At 53.0% G+C, this 9,609-nt stretch overlaps 1 protein-coding gene across 2 annotated transcripts in view; it reads right to left on the reverse strand.

The window, feature by feature from the left end:
* The window catches only part of SLC4A2 (solute carrier family 4 member 2), a 59,178-nt gene extending 54,137 nt beyond the window's left edge, over positions 1-5,041 (reverse strand). The window contains exon 1 of one of the 2 annotated variants that reach the window (XM_081164181.1): positions 4,903-5,041. The gene's annotated coding sequence lies outside the window, so the exon portion shown is untranslated. The remainder of the gene's footprint in view (positions 1-4,902) is intronic. The other variant, XM_081164180.1, reaches the window with a different exon arrangement.
* Positions 5,042-9,609: the final 4,568 nt, after the last annotated feature.

Raw genomic sequence — 9,609 nt, forward strand, 5'->3', positions numbered from 1 at the left:
AGGTCCAGCTCTGAGGGCCTTCTGGCGGTTCCCTCCCTGCGAGAAGCAAAGCTACAGGGAACCAGGCAGAGGGCCTTCTCGGTGGTGGCGCCCGCCCTGTGGAACGCCCTCCCACCGGATGTCAAAGAGAAGAACAACTCCCAGACTTTTAGAAGACATCTGAAGGCAGCCCTCTTTAGGGAAGCTTTTGATGTTTAACAGACCACTGTGTTTTAATACTTTGTTGGAAGCCGCCCAGACTGGCTGGGGAAACCCAGCCAGATGGACGGGGTATAAATAATAATAATAATAATAATAATAATAATAATAATAATAATAATAATAATAATATTATTATTATTATTATTATTATTATTATTATTATTATTTATTATTTGGCTGTGGAGCAGACTCTCTCAAAAGACGCTCTCTCCTTCCTTGGAGGTTTTTAACCAGGGATTCTTTGGCTGCGGCTCCAGAATTGAAGGAGTTGAACTAGATGGCCCTTGGGGGTCCCCTTCCAACGCTTACAAATGGGACGGTTCCATAAGCGGCCGCCTGGCCCCCTCCTGAGATGGCAGGCCCGCAGCAGGCCCTTCCCCCTGAGCGTGAGAAAGCAGAGATGAGGATCTCGCAAAGGAAGCCCCGGAAACACGGCAAGGTTCTCCTCGGCTGCTTCCCAGGTGGGTGGGGCAGCACCTGCAATTACGCAGCCCTGGACCTGTTCACCCGGGCCCCCTCCCCACCCCGGGGAGCGCAAGGAGCCGAGAACAAAACCCACTAATTACTCCAACACAATGAGCCTCAGGAACTCTGCTGACAGCCACTGCCGGCCTGTTTCACCGCAGAGAGAAATCTAGCTGCCAAGCCAGGACTCTTCCAGCCAGGACAAGCCCCTCTGGCCTCTTGGCTGCTGGCCACCCGGGCTCTGCTCTGCCTCCACAAATACACTGGTACCTCTACTTACGAACTTAATTCTTTCTGGAGGTCCGTTCTTAACATGAAACAGTTCTTAATAAGAGGCATCTTTTTGCTAATGGGGCCTCTTGCTGCCGCTGTGCCGCCGGCACACGATTTCCGTTCTCATCCTGGGGCAAAGTTTTCAACTCGAGGTAACTCTTCCAGGTTAGCAGAGTTTGTAACCTGAGGCGTTCGTAACCCGAGGCATTCGTAACTCAAGGTACCACTGTTCCCCTGAATATGGGCTGCTGGAAACCCCAGGAGGGGAAAGTTGCTTTTCTGCTCAGATCCTGGCTTGCTGATTTCCCAGAGAGGCCTTGTGAGAACAGGAGAGCTGGACCCAGACACATCAGCTGGGCACCAAGCGGCTCCTTAAACCAATGCTGCTGTCACCAAAACAGAAGGTCTAGTTCTGGTTGCCATTGGGGGGCCCTAAAGTCCTCTTTGGGGTGCCACGTCCTTCATACTGCCAGCCTGCATCTGTCTCTTCTTTCTCCTAATAGGATGTCAACTGCTCTGGGGGCCTTTTTGGCCAAAGAGCCCAAATACGGCAAATAGGCAAATGAAGGAAGGTGCTTTGGCGTTAAAGAGGACATGGGGGAAAGTTGATAGAGCAGGAGAAGGCTGTCGATGGTTGCTAGCAGTGTTGGAAACTCAGATGTATAAGCTAGGGGCCAAAGGGCTCCTTAAACTGAGGCTGAAGTTGCCAAAATGGAACGTCTAGTTGCCATTTTGGGGCCGGACAGCTCTGAAGTATTATTTTTCAAATTTTGGACTGACTGTGATTGATTCTCAGGGAAACATCTGGCTAGTTCAGAGGACAACCTTGAGATGGGTTAAGAATTTTGAAAACTTAAAGAAGGAATGTCCCTTGATCCAGGGACAGTCTACCGATTCAGTGGTTACAGAAGCTTCAGACTCCGCTAACCCAGAAGTAAGAACTTTGCTTCAGGATGAGAACAGAAATTGTGCTCCGGCGGCGCGGTGGCAGTGGGACACCCCATTAGCTAAAGTGCTGCTTCTGGTTAAGAACAGTTTCAGGTTAAGAACGGATCTCCGGAACGAATTAAGTACTTAACCCGAGGTACCACTGTATATCAACCAGTTCCAACCTCTTTTTCTTAATGGTGACGCAGACCATTCATATCACACGAATATTCTTCACAATTGTGAAATGGGGGAAGCAGAGGCAAGCGACAACTCTCAGTTATAATTGTTTGCTGCTCCTGCTCAGGCTTCACAGAAAAAGCATTTTGGTTCCAGAATTCATTCCGATGGTGTAGATGAAATATAACAGAGAGAATTCTACGGGAGTGTCAGCCCAGGAAACATTTCTGCATTGCAGAACCTTCCAACTCTACGATTCTATGGTTCCGTGACCAAGGATACACGAGGGTCCAAATCTGCCCACTCAGGCCGGAAGGGTGACCTTGGGGGCCGGTCACTCAGTCTCAGCCCAACACGGGGTTGTTGTGGGAATTAAACGAGGAGGGAGAGGAGAAGCACATACGCCACCTTGGGCTCCGTGGAGAAAGGGGGGAGACATAAATGCAGCAGGAAAACACACACGCCTGAAGGCCTGCCTTCCCAAGAAACAAACAACGGAGCCTGCAAACCAGGCGGCCTGATGTGGCAGACCCCAAGGCTCTCCCACCTGAGGAGGGGCAAAGATCTGCCTCGCTGCTGGGCTTGGAGAAGGGTTTGGCACCAACTTGATTTCCCAGCCAGCCTCTGCTTGGTTCTGTCCTGTGTCTGGTTCTGGTTTGGTGCCCTTTCTGCTCTTCCTCACCTCTCTCTCTCTCGGCTTCAACTGGGGTTTTGGCTGCTGCCCCTTCTGAGTGTGGGAAAAGCAGGTAATGAACTCAGGAGGTGCCGGAAAGGGCAGAATTGAGTGGAAACGGAAGGGCAGCTTCGTTTCTGAAACAATGGACGGGGCTCTGCCAACGGCATCTGCCAAGAGGCCGCCTCTCTGCACATGCTTAGAGGCACCCACAAAAATGAAGAATTGTAGCCCAACCCCCTGCAATGCAGGAATCACAGCTGAAGAATCCCCAACAGACCATAGCTGTCAACGTTTTCCTTTTTTAAAGGGGAATTCCCTTATTCTGAATAGGATTCCTCGCAAGAAAAGGGAAAAGTTGACAGCTATGCACCAGACGCCCATCCGAACTCTGCTGGAAACCTCCTGTGAATCACAGAATTGTAAGGGACCCCCAGGCACCATCTAGTCCAACCCCTGCAATGCAGTCCCCAGTGGAGTGAGGAGAAGAGAATGGCAGGCCCAAAGGCAGCAGCAGCAGAGTGGGGTGTCCACACAAGCCAGGATGCGGCCATGGAAGGAGCTCTGGGTCAGAGGAGGACGGGCCAAGGGGCTGCCCGCAGGCAGAAACCAGGAGGGATGATGGTGATGGGAACTGCAGGCCAGGAACACTCAGAAGTGCCAGACTGCCAACCCAGAGTCTGGCCTGACCAGAGGCCCAGCCACCTTCCTTGCTCCTGGTTTCATGCCCACAAATGAAAGGAAAAGCAGAGAGCAGTTGGGTCTTCCGGACGCCTCAAATGCAAGAGCAGCTGGATCAGGCCAGTCGCCCACCTGGTCCAGCCTCCTGTTCTCATAGGGGCCAATGAGATCCCCTTATTGGGAAACCATGAGCAGGATCCGAACGCCAGAGCAACTCTCCCGCAACTGGGATTCAGGGGCAATCAGCCACCCCCACCATCAATTGTCCTAACCCTCTTTGAGAGCCATCCAAGCTGATGGTCATCACTGTGGGAGGGAGTTCCACAGGTCAGTTATCTGCTGTGTGAAGACAGACTTTCTTTCGTCCTTCCCGAACCTCCCACTATCAGGAGCAAAAGGTGAGCGCTGCCTGAGCTGAGGTTCTGGCGCTGCACAGCGCCCAGACAGACCCAGGGCACGGATCCAGGAACTCCTCCCTCTCGCCCCCAAGAGGGGTGCCGCCTGAAGAGGCTGGCACGGCTTGCAAGGCAGTGCAGGCCCTCCAGGGAGGCGGGAGGGAGTGCCAGGAATGAGCCACCCCTGGAGAATTCCTCCCTGGTGAGGATGTGGGCTGCAGGCTGGATCTTTCCTTCCTGGGAATGCAGTGCACCCCCCCCACCTCCAAGGTTATGCAACGGCGAGCAGCACCTTCCTAGCGGGCGCCCAGCCCTGCCCAGAAAGCGAGGGAAGGTGTTGGCATCACCCGCGCCCACAGCAAGGTGTGTCCCTGGCGGCTCCATCCCATCCAGAAACATCTGCATCCCTCCTGCTCAGGGAAATGGCTCCTGGCAAATCCCCCCCCCCCCTGCGCGCCCGGCCTCCAGGCTTCCGGGTGCCCCCGCAGCGCCTGCCCCAGATGCCCTCTGCCCGCGGTGCCCCGGGGCCTGGATTCTGATCCTGCCCCACGGCGGGTGGCTCGCCTGGCCTTTGGGGTGGACCCCGGGCAGACCTCTGCATGGCTGGCTGAGCAAGAGAAAGGGAGACACACCCCCCCCCCCAGGTTGCCACGGCAGAGCGCAATGCGCGAAGCTGGAGCCGGCGCTCTCCAAAAGCGCAGGCCGCGCGCTGCAGGCGCCCCGGGAGCGAGTCCCGCCTGCGGGGAATCTCCCAGCCAAGGCACCTGGCGGAGCGCAAGTCCTGGATGGGGGGCTGGACGGGGGCTCCTCAGCCGGTTCTCCCCCGAGAGGGCGCTCCCTCGCTTCTCCGCCAAGCGCGTGCCTCTGAGCACACGCAGAGCGCGCCTGCCTCGGAGCAGGAGGGAGCCCAGCGCGCGGCCCCGGGAGGCCCGTCCGCCCCCCCCCCTCCTGGGCCAGAGGATGGGAGGCAGCCACCCCACCCCAGTCCGCCCCCGGCTCGTCTCCCGGCCCCGGGAAGCTCCAGCTCCGGCCCGCCGGTGCCTCTCGCGCGCTCCTTCTCCTCCCGCGCCGCCGCCGCTGCCTCGCGCGCGCGCGCCCGTCACTCACCCGCTCCAAGAGCCCCGGCAGCAGCAGCAGCCTCAGGCGCGCGCCCGCCAGCCCGGCCCCTCCAGCTCCGAGGAAGCAACCTCGGCTCGCCAAGCAGGGGGGGACGCATGCGCAGCTGGACCCTGCGCGCTCCCGACGCCGCCACGTGCACGGCAGGAAAGCCCCCGCCCCCTGAGAGGAGAACCGGGGGCCCCGCCCAGGCGGAGAAAGAGGCGGACAGATGGACGGCAGAGACCCCCAGTGTCGGAGGAAGGCAAAAGGCGCGCACGGGATGCCTGCTTTGCGCGCAAGAACCGCCGGAGCGCGCGGATCCAGGGGGGAGCTCCGCGCGCCCCGCAGCCGGCGCTGGGACTGGAGGCAGCCTGGCTGCTGGCCAGAGACAGCCTCCGCCTCCGCCAGGAATTTGTGCAATCCTCTTTCCGCAGGATCCTAGAGTTGGGAGGGATCTCGTCCAGCCCCGCGCAATGCAGCCGTCCGGCCTCCATAGTCTAACCAGGCGCGGGGGAAGAAGAACTTCCTTTGACCTGCCCTCCACCTTCCTGGGATGCTCACAAGTTCCAGCGCGATGAGGAAAGGAGAAAACCTCTCCTCTTTCCCCTTTCTTCCATGCCAGGTAGAACTGGATCTCCACTTCCATCCCGTCCCAGCTCAGAGGCAGCAGGCGAGGCTTTCGCCGCCTTCCCTGGACGCGCGGGGGAGATCCCGGCAAGAAGGAGGGGCCGGTGCCTTCCCAGAGTTTGCAAGGTGCCTCGTTGTGAAATGTGTTTCCCCTTGACCTGAAACCCACAAGAGGCTGAGTCACCAGTGGAATAAAGGTTGGCTTATTCTCCGAAGCTGCAGATCCCACGGGACAGGCGCACCTGGAAGGAAGGAGCGAGAGAAGAAGGGAGTGTGGCACTAAAAAGAAAGAGGGAAAGGGGAGGTTTCCTCTGTCCTGAAGCAGAGCAGTTACAAATGAATAACATATGAAGGAGAGAAAATAATAGTAATATAAACAATCACAACAGGTACAGAGCCGTCCCTCCAAAGAGGAAAATATAACAGAAGCAACCCCAGTTGTGCTTCTCTGAATGCACAATAGCCAGCTGAAAGTATCATTCATAGACTTGTAGAATAAGGTTACCAGACGTCCCCGTTTCCCAGGGACAGTCCCAGGATTTACAAATCAGTCCCCATACAAAATCCATTGAAGGTGAAACGTGTCCCTGGATTCACTGAAAAAAATCTGGTAACTTTTTACTCGGCTTGATGGGAAAGGAGATTAAGACAAAAATCAAAGACTGTTTATGTACGCCACAGGTGCTGCAAGGACTTTGTTGGCCCCAAACTGGAAATTAAAGGAAGTTCCTATGATTGCGGAATGCCAGACGAAAGTAACTATGTGGAATTAGCCAAACTGACGGGAAGAATTTGGGATCAGGACAATCAGAGATTCCAAGAAAATTGGAGTAAATTTATTGTATATTTAAAAGAGAGCTGTACAAATTTAAGGACACTAGCAGGACTGAAGTAACTCCTACAATGTAGATGAAAAAAGTGAAAAGATAAAATACGTGAATGGATGTGATATGGGATACCAGCTGAAGAGAGGGAGGGAAGTCACAAGCTTGGCAGAGCTAAAATGGTTTTGTGTTGATTAAAGTATTGTAAGAAAGAATATGTAAAGAAAACAATAAAAATTTATTGGGGGGGGGGTGAAAAGAAAAAAATCTGGTAACCTTATCGTAGAATCCTAGAATTGCAGAGCTTTGATAATAAAAAATAATAATAAAATTTTATTTATACCCCGCCCTCCCCAGCCAAGACCGGGCTCAGGGCGGCTAACAACCAATAATAAAAACAAGTTGATTAAAATACAATTTAAAAGATTACGATATGACACTAAAACATTAGGATGCAGCCTCTTCACAGGAGGCGAAAGGAAAAAGAAAGAGAGGGAGGGAATCAAATTGGCTCCAAGCCAAAGGCCAGGCGGAACAACTCTGTCTTACAGGCCCTGCGAAAAGAAATCAGATCCCGCAGGGCCCTGGTCTCATGAGGCAGAGCGTTCCACCAGGCCGGGGCCAGAGTTGAAAAGGCCCTGGCTCTGGTTGAAGCCAATCTAACTTCCTTAGGGCCCGGGACCTCTAGTCCAACCCCCTGGGATGCAGGAATCATAGCTCCAGATGCTCTGACCTTCATTTATAAACCTCCAAGGAAGGAGAGTCCACAGCCTCCCGAGGGAGACCGTTCCGCAATATTGCCATGTGGACGGAAGCCATGCTCAGTAGACGTGCATATTCCACAAAAGGAATTTGGTTCCCTGAAAGTTTGCGCTTTCCTTTCCAGCAGGGGGCTCTCAGTGCCAGGCTCTTAGCTTGCGCATAAGCAGAGTCCTACATTTGCGACAGCCGAGCCTCAAAGAGATTTACATTAAGAGTCTTCCTGCGCCTGACATTTATTAATCCGGCGGCAGTTAACAAACGGGTAATAAGATCTTTATTAGGCATTCCTTGGGCTTCTAAAGAAAAATAAGGTAATCATGCTATTTGGGGATCTGATTGGACTGGGGATTTCATCATCTGGTTTATGGTCTGGAAACCTTTTTCCTAATAGGGAACAGTCTTTAGAAAGCACCAGCAAATGAGGTGCAGGGAGCCAGGAAGATTGCAATCCTGATAAGCTGAGCACACCAGGCTCCCTCCTGCCCAGGAACCCAGAGAGGTTTTATTTTTTGTGGGGGTGTGTTCCCTCCCTTGGCCAGAAACAGGAGCAGCAGCTTGCAGGGAGAAAGCTCTGAAAAGCAGGAAACTCCATCCAAGAGTCACAGAATCATAGAGTTGTAAGGGACCCCCAAAGGTCATCTAGGCCAACCCCCTGCAAGGCAGGAATCTCAGCTCAAGCATCCATGACAGGTGGCCCTCCAACCTCTGCCTAAAAACCTCCAAGGAAGGAGGAACTCTGAACAAAGAGCTGATTCCAGTAAGAACATGCCTTCTAGCAAGTCCCAACACTGGTCCGTTGAGCTCAGTATTTATACTGTTATGGATGAACATAATTGCACCCCCTTATAAAACCCATAGAATGCATGTAGAGGGCCTTCTTGGTGGTGGCACCCTCCCTGTGGAACGCCCTCCCGTCAAATGTCAAGGAAATAAACAACTCTTTGACTTTTAGAAGACATCTGAAGGCAGCCCTGTTTAGGGAAGCTTTTGCTATTTGATGTTTTATTGTGTTTTTACTATTTTAATATTTTGGACTCACAGCTGTCCATGGAGGCACAGGTCAGTTCTGTGTCCAGGGCAGCTGTCTGCTGGCTCCATCTGGTACGCAGGATGTGACCCTCCCTGCCCACGGACTGTCTGGCCAGAGTGGTGCATGCTCTAGTTATCTTCCGCTTGGACTACTGCAATGCACTCTACGTGGGGCTACCTTTGAAGGTGACCCGGAAACTGCAATTAATCCAGAATGCGGCAGATAGACTGGTGACTGGGGGTGGCCGTCGAGACCACATAACACCGGTCCTGAAAGACCTACATTGGCTCCCAGTAAGTTTCCGAGCACAATTCAAAATGTTGGTGCTGACCTTTGAAGCCCTAAATAGCCTCGGACCAGTATACCTGAAGGAGCGTCTCCACCTCCATCGTTCTACCTGGACACTGAGGTCCAGCTCCGAGGGCCTTCTGGCGGTTCCCTCATTGCGAGAAGCAAAGCTACAGGGAACCAGGCAGAGGGCCTTTTCGGTGGTGGCGCCCGCCCTGTGGAACACCCTCTCATCAGATGTCAAAGCGATAAACAACTACCTGACACTCAGAAGACATCTTAAGGCAGCCCTGTTCAGGGAAGTTTTTAATGTGTGACATTTTAGTGTATTTTTGGTCTCTGTGGAAGCCACCCAGAGTGGCTGGGGAAACCCAGCCAGATGGGCGGGGTACAAATAAATTATTATTATTATTATTATTATTATTATTATTATTATTCTGTTGGGAACCACCAAGAGTGGCTGGGGATGCCCAGCCAGATGGGCGGGGCATAACAAACAAACAAACAAACAAACAAACAAACAAACAAACAAACAAACAAACAATTTACATAAGTGCATTCAGTCCACCATGCTGAAATCAGGCAATAAACCTCCATTTTCAACACAGCCCGAAAACTGACCATTCAGAAGCCACTCCTTTTGTCAGCCATCCAATCCGAAACAGCGCTAGCAGGCCCTTTAGAGTTAAAATCCCCTTAAGGAAGAGCGGCCTCTATAGGAGTGGCTGTGTAAAGAGCAAATTCTGCCCAGAAAGAGCTTGTCAACACTTCATCCATCACACATCAGCGGGTCCAGTGGAGAAACGGGCCTTGTGGAAATCATCCAATAAGCCCGTGAAACTCTTATCAATGGAAAACACTGTAAATGTTCAAATAAACCGTTTTATTTGTACAAAAGGGTAGAAACTCAGCCTACAAAGCCATGGCTGGAGTGGTCCTGAGCCCCAGGGCTGGTCAAAGCGAGAGGAGCCATCATCCCCAAAGCACAAGAGTGCCAACTCGGGCCTCTCCGTCTTGGCTGCCAGAGGGCAAGGCTGGACCAGATGGAGAGGCAGAGAGTCACCCACTCACAATCAGGGACGATTTGCACAAGAGACTGGGCCAAGAGAAATGAACTAACGTGACTGTCATGTAAAAGAAAACGGGAATCCTTGCTTCAAGGAGGAAAGATGAGCAATACACTGA

The sequence above is a fragment of the Podarcis bocagei genome, assembly GCF_964188305.1.
Source record: "Podarcis bocagei genome assembly, chromosome: 12".
Lineage (NCBI taxonomy): Eukaryota > Metazoa > Chordata > Lepidosauria > Squamata > Lacertidae > Podarcis > Podarcis bocagei.